This window comes from Argiope bruennichi, chromosome X1 (genome assembly GCF_947563725.1).
Source record: "Argiope bruennichi chromosome X1, qqArgBrue1.1, whole genome shotgun sequence".
NCBI lineage: Eukaryota > Metazoa > Arthropoda > Arachnida > Araneae > Araneidae > Argiope > Argiope bruennichi.
Genome location: NC_079162.1, coordinates 85,821,790 through 85,834,893, shown reverse-complemented (window position 1 = coordinate 85,834,893; position 13,104 = coordinate 85,821,790).

Sequence of the window (13,104 nt, the reverse complement as noted above, 5' to 3'; positions counted from 1 at the left end):
CAATGCACTATTCGGCTTTTTCAGACATCCTACATTATATATATATATACTAATTGTAATAATAGCGAAACATATAATTAATGTAGTACGAGGAATGTTTTATTCTTTATTAAATTACATGTCAGATATTTTAACCACCATTTTTCCATTGCATATTTGTATATCTAACAAATTACTATGTCAGTGAAAAATACAAACATTCCTTCTCTTTTTTTGTAGCTCAAAGTCAGAAAATGTTGTTTTAACATTTGCTCTAAAATATGTAGTTATTAAGCTTAACAGTCGACAAGACTTCAAGTTAGAATTGATAAAAATTTAAAGTGTAAAATAGATCAAATTCTTTGATTTTTTTTTTTTTTGCAATTTTTTTTTACTTATATGAAATATTTTGTCTCATAAAACCATTTGTAATACCTTTTGGTAAATCCTGATTATCGTTTGTGATTACAGATTTTTTTATAAGGATTATCCAGTTATAATATAAAACTGAAAATGACAACTAAAATCTCTTGATATAATATATACTTGTCATATTGAAAGAGAAGAAGATTTATTGTAAATATTATCGTTAAAAGCAAGTGATTTTATAGATTCAAACAGCATTATTGATTTGTTGCCTATTTGCCGGCTGTCGCAAAAAGAGTGTAATGTGAAAGATGGAATTTAAAATATTATTTTTTCGTCTTTGCTCTTACATTTGGAAAAAATGTAAGCTCTTTTCAACTTTTTTTGGGCATCTTACATCACATATTTATATATATATATTCATTGTAATAATAACGAAACATATTACTAATGTACTATGATGGATGTATTATTTCTTTATTAAATTCAATGTTATATATTTTAACCACCATTTTCTCATTGCTTGTTCCACTGCTCATGATATGCATGCATTGTTGATTGTAATAAAGTTTCATTTCTTTTCATGTGCAACATTCACTGACAACTTAATTCACTTTATAATGTATAATTATTAAATGCCTTTAGTTTCAAATTTCATATTTTATCAATAAAGATCAATAAATCCGTATCTAGAAAGAAATCAAATTCTTGTGTCTGAATGAAAATTTTAGTTTTGTTTGTCGATAAACACCTAAAAATGAAAATTTCAGAATAACAATATTATATAATTATTTGATAAATAGTATTATGTGTATTTAACTGATAGTGAGAAACAAATATTGAAGGTTGCAAAAGTCATCTTCTCGGAATAGGTTTTAAAACATTTCTGTTTAAAAGAAAATCAGAATGGAATCTTAATTATTTTTCACATCAGTGATATTTGGATGCCTGATTTAATTAAATAATTTGGCATTATTGCTGTCAACAGTAACAATGTCCCGATAACATTGAAAATTTCTATCTATAATAAGTATGCTAGTTAATAATTCTTCAATCCTATGGTAGGTGGCGTTGAAGGATAATGGAGGACACGTTGCATACAGTCGCAACTGTTTGTTGCCGGACAGTACGTGTTAAAGCGTCGTTAATACGCTAACGAGTTCCACATAGCGTGATTATTGTACTTGTATGGTAATCACGTCCAAAACTAAATAAAGAGCATGTATATTGCCCAACATATATCGATATTTCTTGATATATCTTGTTTTCAATTTTTATTCATTGTCTTTATAAATTATAAATAACATGGATTAATATACTGAATAATAAGAACTACTCCGAATAAAAGAAATTTTTATTTCATATAATAAAAATATTCTTGTTTTTCCAATAAAAATCATTAGAAAATAACTGTTTAAAAGTATTTAAATAAAATGTGCTAAAAAACAATGTCCAATAAAATGTGCTAAAAACAATGTCCAGATTTTATAATATATCATATTCCATATTTACAATAATATAAGAGTTTTTAAAATTTTACCTTCTTTATTCCTGATTTGGAAAACGTCACTTTCTTTCATTCTTCATAAAAAATAAAGAAAATGGCATAATGATACTTCAACAGTAAAATTACGTAGTTTTAATAAAACTCGAATTCGAAATCAGGAGTCGAATGTCTTCAAAAATAATTCTGTATATGAATCATCAATTTTTATTCTTATTTCAAAACTACTATTGGCAGATTTTATTTAAATACGCGCTAGAATTTTATTAACGGATGGATTAGATAATTAAGACGACTTCGCTAGATTAAAGAGACTTTCATACAATTTACTATTTCAGAAATAAAAAATAAAAAAATTCCTAAATGAGTGAAACTTGAATAACAAATATTATGGAATGTAAGTTTATTTAGGGAGGAATGATGAACACATTAAAAATTGTAGAAGAAATCTTCCGATTTCCGTTTAATTATGGAACAGCATGATCAAATAAAAGTAAAGTGCGCTATTATGTGTTATTAATATAAACGAAAAAAATAACCGACCCTTAAATGAAATGCTATGTTTCTGAATAGAAAAGCCATTTCCGGTTTTCGGTCAAAAATTTGTCGTGTTATAATTTTCGAAATGAAGTTAAAAATTCAAAATTAAACTAAAATACGAAAAATCACAATAAAGTGGGAAAATGAAATAAAAAGGAAATATGTTGAATACGGTTGTAGATTGAAAAATTATCACTAAAAATCATTATCTTAAAAACGAAAACAAAATGATAAAATTCCATAAAAAATAATTATTTTATTTTTATCATTTTGTATTCTTAATATGCATCATTCAGTAACTTTTATTTGTTTCAATTCTTCATAATTATCTTAACTTCATTTTAGTTTTCAAATCATCTATGTTATTTTATAAATTCAAGAATATGGATTGTTAATAGTTGAAGTTTATTCATGTTTGTCATTTGATATCCCTCAGCAAATAATATTGAATTTCTTTTTTCTTTTTTGTATTTGAATCCCCAAATAATTTGTTTTAAAAATGTGAGTAATTAAAATAATTCAACTGCTGTTTATTAAAATGTCATATTATAACTATTCTAGAATCATATTTATAAAAAAAGCACTATAAGTTTCATTTACATACCCCCTTACCCAACAAGAATAATCATTTGCTAACAAATTTTAATTTTAATCATATGATCAATGAGATTCAATTATATAATTGTATAAAAGAAGATGTATTTTTAGAATCTAAGTATGTAGAAATCTAATGCTTTCATACAGTTTTCAATACTCAAGCAAGAACTGTACTCTGAAACACACCCAGTTTCTTTTAAAGAATTTTACTATAATATTTAGAATCTCCTTGTGTTGTGCTTGTTGTATCTACTAGGGTCACCCGGAAAATAAGTTTCCCGCGTACCATAAAAAGGAACAAAAAACAATAACCTGGAAAGATGTATTGCAAAAGATAGAGCAATATATCAGTAATTTCTAAACATAAGAAGCAATGGATTTGTAACATTTGTCAGACCGTGGGATAAATTTTTGTAGTACAGTGTCATAGAACTCTGCCGACTTGGAACGATCCAACGTGTCAAAACTGTCTGTTTAATAAGCTTCAATTGTCTGCTATGGGAAAGTGATGTCCGTACAGATATTTCTTCCGGTAGAAGTCGCTGGGAGCAAGATCGGGACCAGAGGATGGGGGTCAATTATCTCCAAGCGAAACGTCTGAAGCAAATGTCTGTTGTTGTGGTGTGAGGCATTTCGGCACTCACCTGTTGCACAATTTCTGGAACAGATTTTTCACGACGATTTCTTGCATTACATTTCGTAATACCTGCAGAAATGGGTAATGAGTTCTGAGAACGCACTACCACACCTGCTTCAGCAGATCATCATGGATGAGAGATGGCTGGCCGCACCGTTGTTGTCATGGATATTCTGCCTACCTTCGGAAAATTTCCGACACGATGAACCATTTTCTTGCTAATCACATCCGGTCCATACACTAAACACAACTGGATATGGATTTCGAGCGGCGCTACTTTCTGTGCATTCAAAAGCTTCATTATGGTCCTTACCTCGTGGTTGGCGGAAAAAGAAATAAGAGCCGACATAAATTTCGCACTACAACGACGTTTACATAAGTAATCGGGAAAGTACTACAGTTGCATATTATAGCCACAACCACAATCTATCAGGTTTGTGCCTTCGCTTATTCTTCCTTGCGCAGTGCACTCTTTTAGAATTTGGGAAAGTTCTTTTTTCAGATAAAATTCGTATATTTGCAATGAAAATGTTAAGATTCCTTGCTAGCATTATATATAATTTGGTATTAAAAATGGGAAACAGAACTCCTATGTTTAAAATTTAATTTTAGATCCTTATAATTTATAATCAATGACTGAATTATTGCATAATTTTCTAAACACTCTTAATTATATATATATGTATATATATATTTGTTAAAAAGTTTATTTTTGCTTAGTTTGAAATCATGATATGAAAAAAAAAAAAAAAAAAAAAAAAAAAACCTCTGTTTTAAAAATTGTTTCAGGTAGAGAATTTAACTGAGCGAATATGAAATGTTTATTATGTGTTAAGTTATACTTAATTTTGTGTTATAAAGTTGCGCGCATTTTTCTCTATTTTTGTAGAAACTAAGATTAGTTAATGGTGCAGCCTTAATAACGCTGTGCGTATAATACGAATTTTTTCGATTCTAGTCACCATCAGAGGCTATTTAAGTGCAAACTCAAATTCCATTCTGGGCATGATATCTGTTTTCTATTCATATTTTCCTTGAAAAAGAGATAAAATTTTATCCCTGTAGCATGCTCCTAAGAATGGTTTTCTGGTATCGTGGTCACAACGCCTCTTAATTATGAGATTTTACTGAATTTTTTCAGAGCTATCTAAGGAATATAATTTTTTATTTATTTAAAAATTGGCTGTAGAATTTCCTTTTTCTAATTTTAACCTTCCTTTTTTATTATTTATTTCGAATTTTAACCCTAATTTTTGATTAATTTAATCAAAAGACTGCGACTAAAATTTATAAATATAGCAAGTTAGTAAATGAGGGATTTACACAATATATCTTCCATTCTCTACTTATATTAAAAGAAATATATACTAGAATTAAATAATTGGGAGTTTTCAACAATAAATTCAAATTAATGAATTGCACAGCTGAAAACTGAACACAATTGTCTAGGTTGAGGATTGGTCACACTCGATTCACCCACCGACATTTGTTGATGGGGGACCCAACACCATTTTGCGCAATCTGTTAGAGTCCTATGTCTGTTTTGCACATTCTTGTAGAATGCCCACGATTTTTTTTACAGTGTCTTGCGTATTTTCAGAAATTTCACCCTGATTTAGGCTAGTTGCTTTCCAATATTCTGCATGTAAACCTTTTTAGTTTTCTAAAAAAAAATTGGTTTTTATAATCATATATAAACATTTGACGCGCTTTTTAGTACAATGCCATCCTTATATCATTGTTGAGCATTTTCATGACTCATATTTTGACGCTTTTGGACATCTGGTTTTTGTAGACATTCCAAGTTTTGATTTTATTATAAAATGATACAAATATTTTAATTTCATGAATGTGGCGCAGCTTAGCCAAAGATGCCTTTTGTGCCATAAAAATCAAACTCAACTCAAATGAATGAAAATTAAAAAATATCGTAGCTATATGAATTTTTACCAATTAAATCAATAAAAAGAGCAAAAATGCATAACATACCAGCAAATTATGTGATTAGTGCACAGGGCATTCAAATATTTATCTTAAAAATTAATTTAATGAAGTCATTTGTTAATTTCTCATATACAAAGTATACAAAGAGAAAGTTTTGTAATACTGAAAACATCCAAGCACAACACTTTGATAAATCTTCACATTTCAGCTTGAGAAAACGGTATTTTGACTTATGTCTACCACCAGTTTCTTTCTATGAAAGTAGAACATACATGGAATGGCTTACAAGATATTGGAATTTTGCACCTGTCTTGGATGAAATCTGCCTACAAGAGTTCCTCTTGCGTGCATGTCGACTTAAAGATTTATAAAGCTAGATGGAAGACATTATGCATAGGGTTTTATTACGAGAATTGTAAACTTGTAGTTATAAATAATTTGGGCCAAATTCGCCAACAGACAGACAATTTGTTACCTGAATATCCGTGTATGTAGATACAATAAAGATGCAATAAATTTAATAGATATAAATTACTATGGGGTCTAATTAATCTGTATCTACAGGGTGTGTAAAATGGTGAAAAAATTAAGAACTTTTAAACAATTTTCAAGCAATTTAGCCAAAAAAATTAAGCATCTTTTTACATATATGCATATGTAAATACGTAATAATAATATACAGTTTTATTGGAAAAAATTTAAAACATTTCAAATGTTTAAAAATTTTTAAAAAATTAATGTTTATTTCTGTATTTGCACAACGTCTTTATAATACAAATTAGTAATACTTTCTGTTATAAAACAAATGTCTTTTTCGGTTTTAACAAAAAAAATGATCATAGAAATGAAAAACTATCAATACTAAAAAATTAAGTCAACTTATATAAGATTAAGAATAAATATTTGTTATTTTTTCGACATTTCTAAAATTAATAAAATACTAATTCATTTAGATCATAGGTTCCCAAAGTGGTCCAGGTGGACCCTCAGGGGTCCATTGGAGACCACAGGGGGGTCCACGTAGACGTGAAAAGAAAACAGGGGTTCACAAGTTGTAAGTGGGAGTCCACGAAAATTTTCTGGTTTTCATAATAAAGAACAAAAATTTTGGCTTGGATTTACCTATCAACGTAGGCAGGTAGCATCATTCACTAGGTAGGTACTCAAAAATATTCGAGACTCAATTCAAACACAGAATTGAATAGAAAAATAGATAATAGTACAAGTGTACACCACATGTCGAGACTTGCAAAGTGCCGCCCGTGTGCCCGCTCGTCCGGGAAGCTTGTTTAGACCTGCAAAGGGATAAAATGCGACTTGCGCTGTGCTTGCAATCTACATTAGTATAAATACGAATGCCAAGAACAAAACGTTACTCATTTGTTTCCTGGATTTTGAACATAGAAGTGTGACTGTGAGTGAATCGATGTCAGTGTTTGCAGTGCCGGAAAAAGTAAGTATCTGCCTATTTGTTATACATATTTTTATTCTATATTGTAATTTATCAATCATATTATATTTGTTTTACTATTTGAGTGTAGTAGGTAGTTATGTAGTAAAATTTAAATACTAGAGATTATTCAAAACTTCTATAAAAGAACAAAAAGTCAGGGAAGATTAAGCTTTAGGTACCTAGGTACTTTTTGTTTAAAAATATTTATTTACGCGACGACGGCGATTAAATAAAAGAGCGGTGTTTCCGCGAGCATTTTTTTTATTATAATAATTCTATTCTGTTGTGTTATAATAGCCATATTCTGGTGAAATCGCCACAAAAACAAACATTTTTTTACAGGTCACAACTGATACGGAAAATGGCTGAATCTAAGAAGAAATGTCGACAGTACAATGTTGATTATTTGAAATTTGGTTTTCTTTTATGCAACAAAGTTTTGAGCAATGACTCTATGAAACCATCGAAGCTTGAAAATCATCTAAGAAGGTGTCATCCTGAAAAAATAGGTAAAGATCTGAAATACTTTCAAACATTGAAGGAAAAATATGGTAGAGACCTACCGTAAATAGTATTTTTGCTTCAACGTCTCAAAGTAACGATGATGGCTTGCGGGCATCTTACAATATTTCGTTGCTTATAGCGAAATTTGGAAAACCGCACACCATCGGAGAAGAGTTAATTTTACCCGCTATTGAAGAGGTTTTAAAAACTGTTCTGCACAAACCTACATTTGACGTACTCAAAAGAATTCCTTTAAGTAACAACACTGTACAAAGACATATTGATGAAATGAGCTGTGATATAGAAAGTTTCTTGTGTAATTATCTGCAAACCACTCATTTCTCTATCCAATTGGACTAGTCTACTTTGCCTGGTAATGAAGCATTATTATTGGCATATGATCGATCGATTTGTTATGGATAAAGAAATCCATGAAGAGTTGCTATTCGCAAAAACTTTGAAGTCGGACACTAAAGGCGAATCGATATTTAATGTCCTGAGTGATTTTTTTACAGAAAAATCTATTCCATTTACAAACATTATTTCGGTGGCAGCAGATGGAGCTCCTGCCATGTTCGGGCGATATCGTGGGTTTATAAGCCATCTTAAAAGAATAATACCAGGACTAATCGCAATTCACTGTGTCATCCACCGACAACACCTTGTAGCGAAAAATTTGAGAGATAGATTGCACCAATCGCTTCAATTTGTGATTAACGCAGTTAATAAAATAAGTAGAAATGATTTGAATACCCGTTTATTTGCACTATTGTGCGATGAAAATGATGAAGATTTCCAACGATTGCTCTTACATACTGAAAGTTGCATGCTTATCGAGATTTTACTCACTTTTCGAATCAGTGATAGAGTGTCTGGAAACGAAAGCACCAGATTTAAAAGAAAATCTGATTAAATATAAAGAGGACATTGCGTACTTAAGAGATTTGTTATAAAATTCAATGACGTTAACTTGCAGTTACAAGGGGAGAGCCGTAATTTAATAAAAACAAAGGGTGTAATTTCGGCTTTTCTTGATAAATTGACATTAATGAAGCAAAATATTAGTCGGCGCGAATTCTCCCAGTTTCTGCACTTGTCACAGATAGAATGTCTTGATGAAGATATTCAGACATACGCTCAAAATTTAAATACCCTGCATGATGACTTCAAAAATGGATTTGAAGATATTCTGTCGATGGAAATACCACCATGGATCATAACCCCATTTGATGAAACGGAAGAGGCGAATGTGGTATTACAAGAGGAGCTACTTGAGCTCAGCACCAACGAGGAACTGAAGGTGAAATTTAAAAAAGTCTATCAAACATTTTGGCTGCAGGCAGAAATACCCGAAAAATATCCTGGACTGTGGGAAATTGCGAGAAAATTTTTGATAGCGTCATATCTTGTCGAAAGAAGTTTTAGTGCCATTACCAACCTGTTAACAAAAAAAGGAGCAGATTGAACATCACAGAACGGAGATATTTGAGATTACTTTTTACAAAACTGAAGCCGAATATTGATAATTTGCTGTCAATTCATCAAGTTCATCTGTCTCATTAGAAGTATGACTATTTTTTATTGTTGATTTCCATTTCAGAGTTCATTGTTGATTTTTTGTCAATTGTTGATTGTTTGTAATAATAAATGTTTATAATTTTGTATAACCACAAGTATTATTTTAATAAATAGGACACAAGAAAATTTGTTACTTTTTTTTTCTTCTTAAGACCCCCAATTTAGGGTGATATTTTTAGGAGTTTTGGGAATACAGTAGAAATGTAGCAGCAGGGGATCTACCGAAAGTAATAAAACTTTGAAAGTGGTCCAAAAAAGTTTGGGAACCTCTGATTTAGATGGATACATCATTCCTGAAAATATCGATAGTGACATAGAAGCACGTGACAAATATATTGTACTTGATTTTTATATATGCAACAACAAATTAGATATAATATTGCTAGGATGGTAAGTGTAAATTTCCTCCTGCACTAACTGAATATATTTAGTAATTTTATTCGCAGTCTTGCAAAACTAAATACTAAAGCATTTCGGATTGGCTACCATCATAAGAGTGGCAAAACTACCACAAAATTGACGACAATACATTGCCATGCTCTAAAGGAATTTTTTAGGTCATTTTTTTTTAAATAGAGAAGAATAACAGCCTTCAGAAATGCCCAGATAATAAAAAAACCATCTTATATCTTCTTATTTTTGAAGTTTAATAAAGGCCTTTATTAAACATTTAATGCTCTGAAAATTTTAATAAAAACCTGTATTTCAATCTACAAATAAATATTTTCACTTTAAAAAATTATAGAAAAATTTTATATATTATAAAAAGAAATAAAAATGCTTTAACAAGTTGTCCTATAAATAACAAAAACAAATTTATTAAGTTCAAAAAAAAGAAAGAAAAAGCAGCTTTGTAGTTAAAAGCAAAATGGAAAAAAAAGCATCTTTTTGAAGTATTTTTTTAAGTCAGCAAGAGACAACATATAATATTGCTTCAAAATTTAATAAACTCTTCAAACGAAGAATCTTATTCAATAAACTGCTTTAAAACTGAATTTTAAATTAAAGTAAAGAAAGCAATTTTTTATCACAATATTAAAGCGTTTAAAGTGACTCTATAATTTGATAATACAATGACATTGTTTTGAATTTCATTACAATAAAAAATCATTGCTACACACTGTGTCCAAAAGCAATTTTCCAAGAATTACTAAAACTAAAATGTATTTATTCAAATTAAATAGATATAATTGAAAAGCCAACATTTTAAGCATATAAAATGGTTTTAAAATATTATTTCTGCGATAATATGCTTGGATGTTATGGTGGAAACATTAAAATTCTATTTTTATTTTTTAATTAAACTTCAAATAAAAATTTTGAAAAATCCATTCTTAGTGGGCCTCTAATATCTAAGAAGCAAAATCCTGCCAAATTTCATGCTCCTAACTTCAATAGTTTGTGCTGCCTGAAAATCAAGACAAACCTCTATAGGTATAGAGAGTAACAAACAACAACAAAAAAAGTCTGTAAAAGTTACAAAAAGAGAAAAAGCAAAAATTGCTAAAAAAACAATAGAATCTGAACCCAGAGGAATAAAAGTTTTGAACATCTTAGCATCATTTCTTTAAAAATTTAAAGTACCAGATCTAGCAGGATTTTTTATATTTAAACGCTAAAAACTTATCCAGATTATTTTACTAAATAATTTTTCAAATGATTGGGGACATGTAAAAAACACCGTGAAAAAAATTATGATGACTGGAGTATTATTCAGGCTCAAGATCCTTTTGTAGGATTAACTTCGCCGGAGCCAGAGATTATAATTGTAATTTTGTTCACCAAGCAAATTAAAAAGCATCCTACATAGAATAAAGCTAGAAATTGTAGGAGCTAAAAAAGTATAAGTATATAAAATCAAATCATACAAGTGAAACTTGGTCACTCAGCGTTTTCTGAACATGTTCGAGAGAAAGATCTTTTGAACTATCTTTGGCCCAGTACTAGAGAGAGGAAGTTGGCGAACTAGATTCAATTTTGAATTATACAAACTCTATAGGCAACCACAGATAACACTGGTTATCCGAAGCAATAGGTTAAGATGGCTCGACCATATCTGGAGAAGTCCTAAAAATAGCGCCCTCAAAATATCCACTTTTAAAATTCCTATGGGATCCCGGGCCAGAGGAAGTCCTCCAATTAGATGGCTGGATGATGTGGAAAGAGACCTGAGTGTTCTGAGAATAAAGAATTGGAAGGGAGTTGCGGGGGATAGAAAGTGCTGGAAAGTATGCGTGTTTGTGGCAGCCAAGGTCTGCAAGGTGCTGTTGTGCTCATGAAGAAGAAGAAAGTTAAATATCATGTAAAATACCCGCTTCTTTTAAAAATGCGAATATATTAATATGTCGTTTTTGTACAATTAAATATGATAGGTCATAAATATCAGAACTAAAAACTCCGTGAACGAAACATCGATCATTGAAAACCTATGGCTTCAAATTAAATTTCATTGCACTGGATTTTACACAGTCGACTGCTGTGATTACAAATTTCAATAAATTTCAATTCAGTATAGTACAGTAACATCCTTTTTATAGATTGTTCAAGACTTTGTTTCAAGGCAACATTATTTCCACCGGACTTGAAAAGGACGGAAAGGGGTCAGAACATCCAAGGGTTTTGTGTGTGTGTGTGTGTGTGTGTGTTAAAAAGTTATCAAAATATTTTAAAATTAAAAAATATTTAAAAATAAATATAATAAAATATTTAATAAAAGAAAAATATTTATTTTTTTTCAATTTGAATAAAATTTTTGAAATTCCATTCAAAGATGTATTGAATAAAAGGAAATAGCTAGTAAACATTTTAAATTGACACCAGCATTATTTTTCAGAAAAAAAAAATGACTCAAGTACTTTTCCATCTGTTCGAATTCTAGAACTGAAAAAATTAATGTTGAAAATATATTGTTCTATAATTTCAAATGTTATAGTAAAAATCAAAAGTTTAAAAACAGTGTGAAAATAAAATTAAAAGAAGAAAAAATATATAATGACGACTGATTTTCGAAAAACTTGAAATAGTACTGTACCCGAGATCGGAAAATGTGTTCTGACTTAAGAATTGATACAAAATGTTCACTTCAAATTTATTTTCAATATTTTTTAATGAAAATTGACTATTATCATGCAAACTGAAAGCGTAGAGCAGAAATTTCAGGATAAGAATTTCTTCCCACGAATCGAAATAATGGATGTAAATTTCGTTTATTTTTCTAGGACTTTCTCCATAACCTTGAATATAGCAAAATAAAATCCAAGGAGTTTAACACGGACTTTGGGAACTCCGATATTATGTTATAAGGTCACAGACTTACATTTAACCAAAGGTGATATGAGCATAATTGGAAGCAACCGGTCGGTGTGATCATCCCAAAACTTTCTCGCATGAAAGAGTTTCTCTAATGAAGGTGTTATCCCCTTACTTCGCATAAAATTGTGAACGCAAAGTATCCGGGCTTTACAGAAAGCCCGAATACTTTGCATGGCAGCAACGAATAGCTACGACATATTGATCTTTGAGTTGAATTTAGAATTTTTACTGAATCTATCGCGTGATTCTTGGATATTAATCCCTGGCATGCGGTTAATAGTACCCGAAAATAGAATTTGTGTTTTAGATGAGTTTCATCCAGCCGATTAAAATAAGAATTTGACGCAAAACTACAATTGCAGTCACAAAATCACATACCAAATTTCATATATTTAAATCATAGCATTTTTCGGTTACCGCGTTTACAAGTTTGTGAAAGTACAGACTGACAGAGAATCAGCCCCTTGACGGATTTAGATCCAAATTTGATAGATTATCTTCACTTTAGATGTTAAAACTGTGCAGCAAAATGTACCTGTCTAACTCGCTTTTTTTTTTTTTTTTTTTTGTCGTGGGACTAATTTAAGCCAAATGGTGCGCAGTAACTTCTGAGGGTAAAGACCCCCTGAGCACCCGAGGGCGGAAGTCTGACTTCTAGTTCAAATGCAGATAGCACACACACACTCGCTT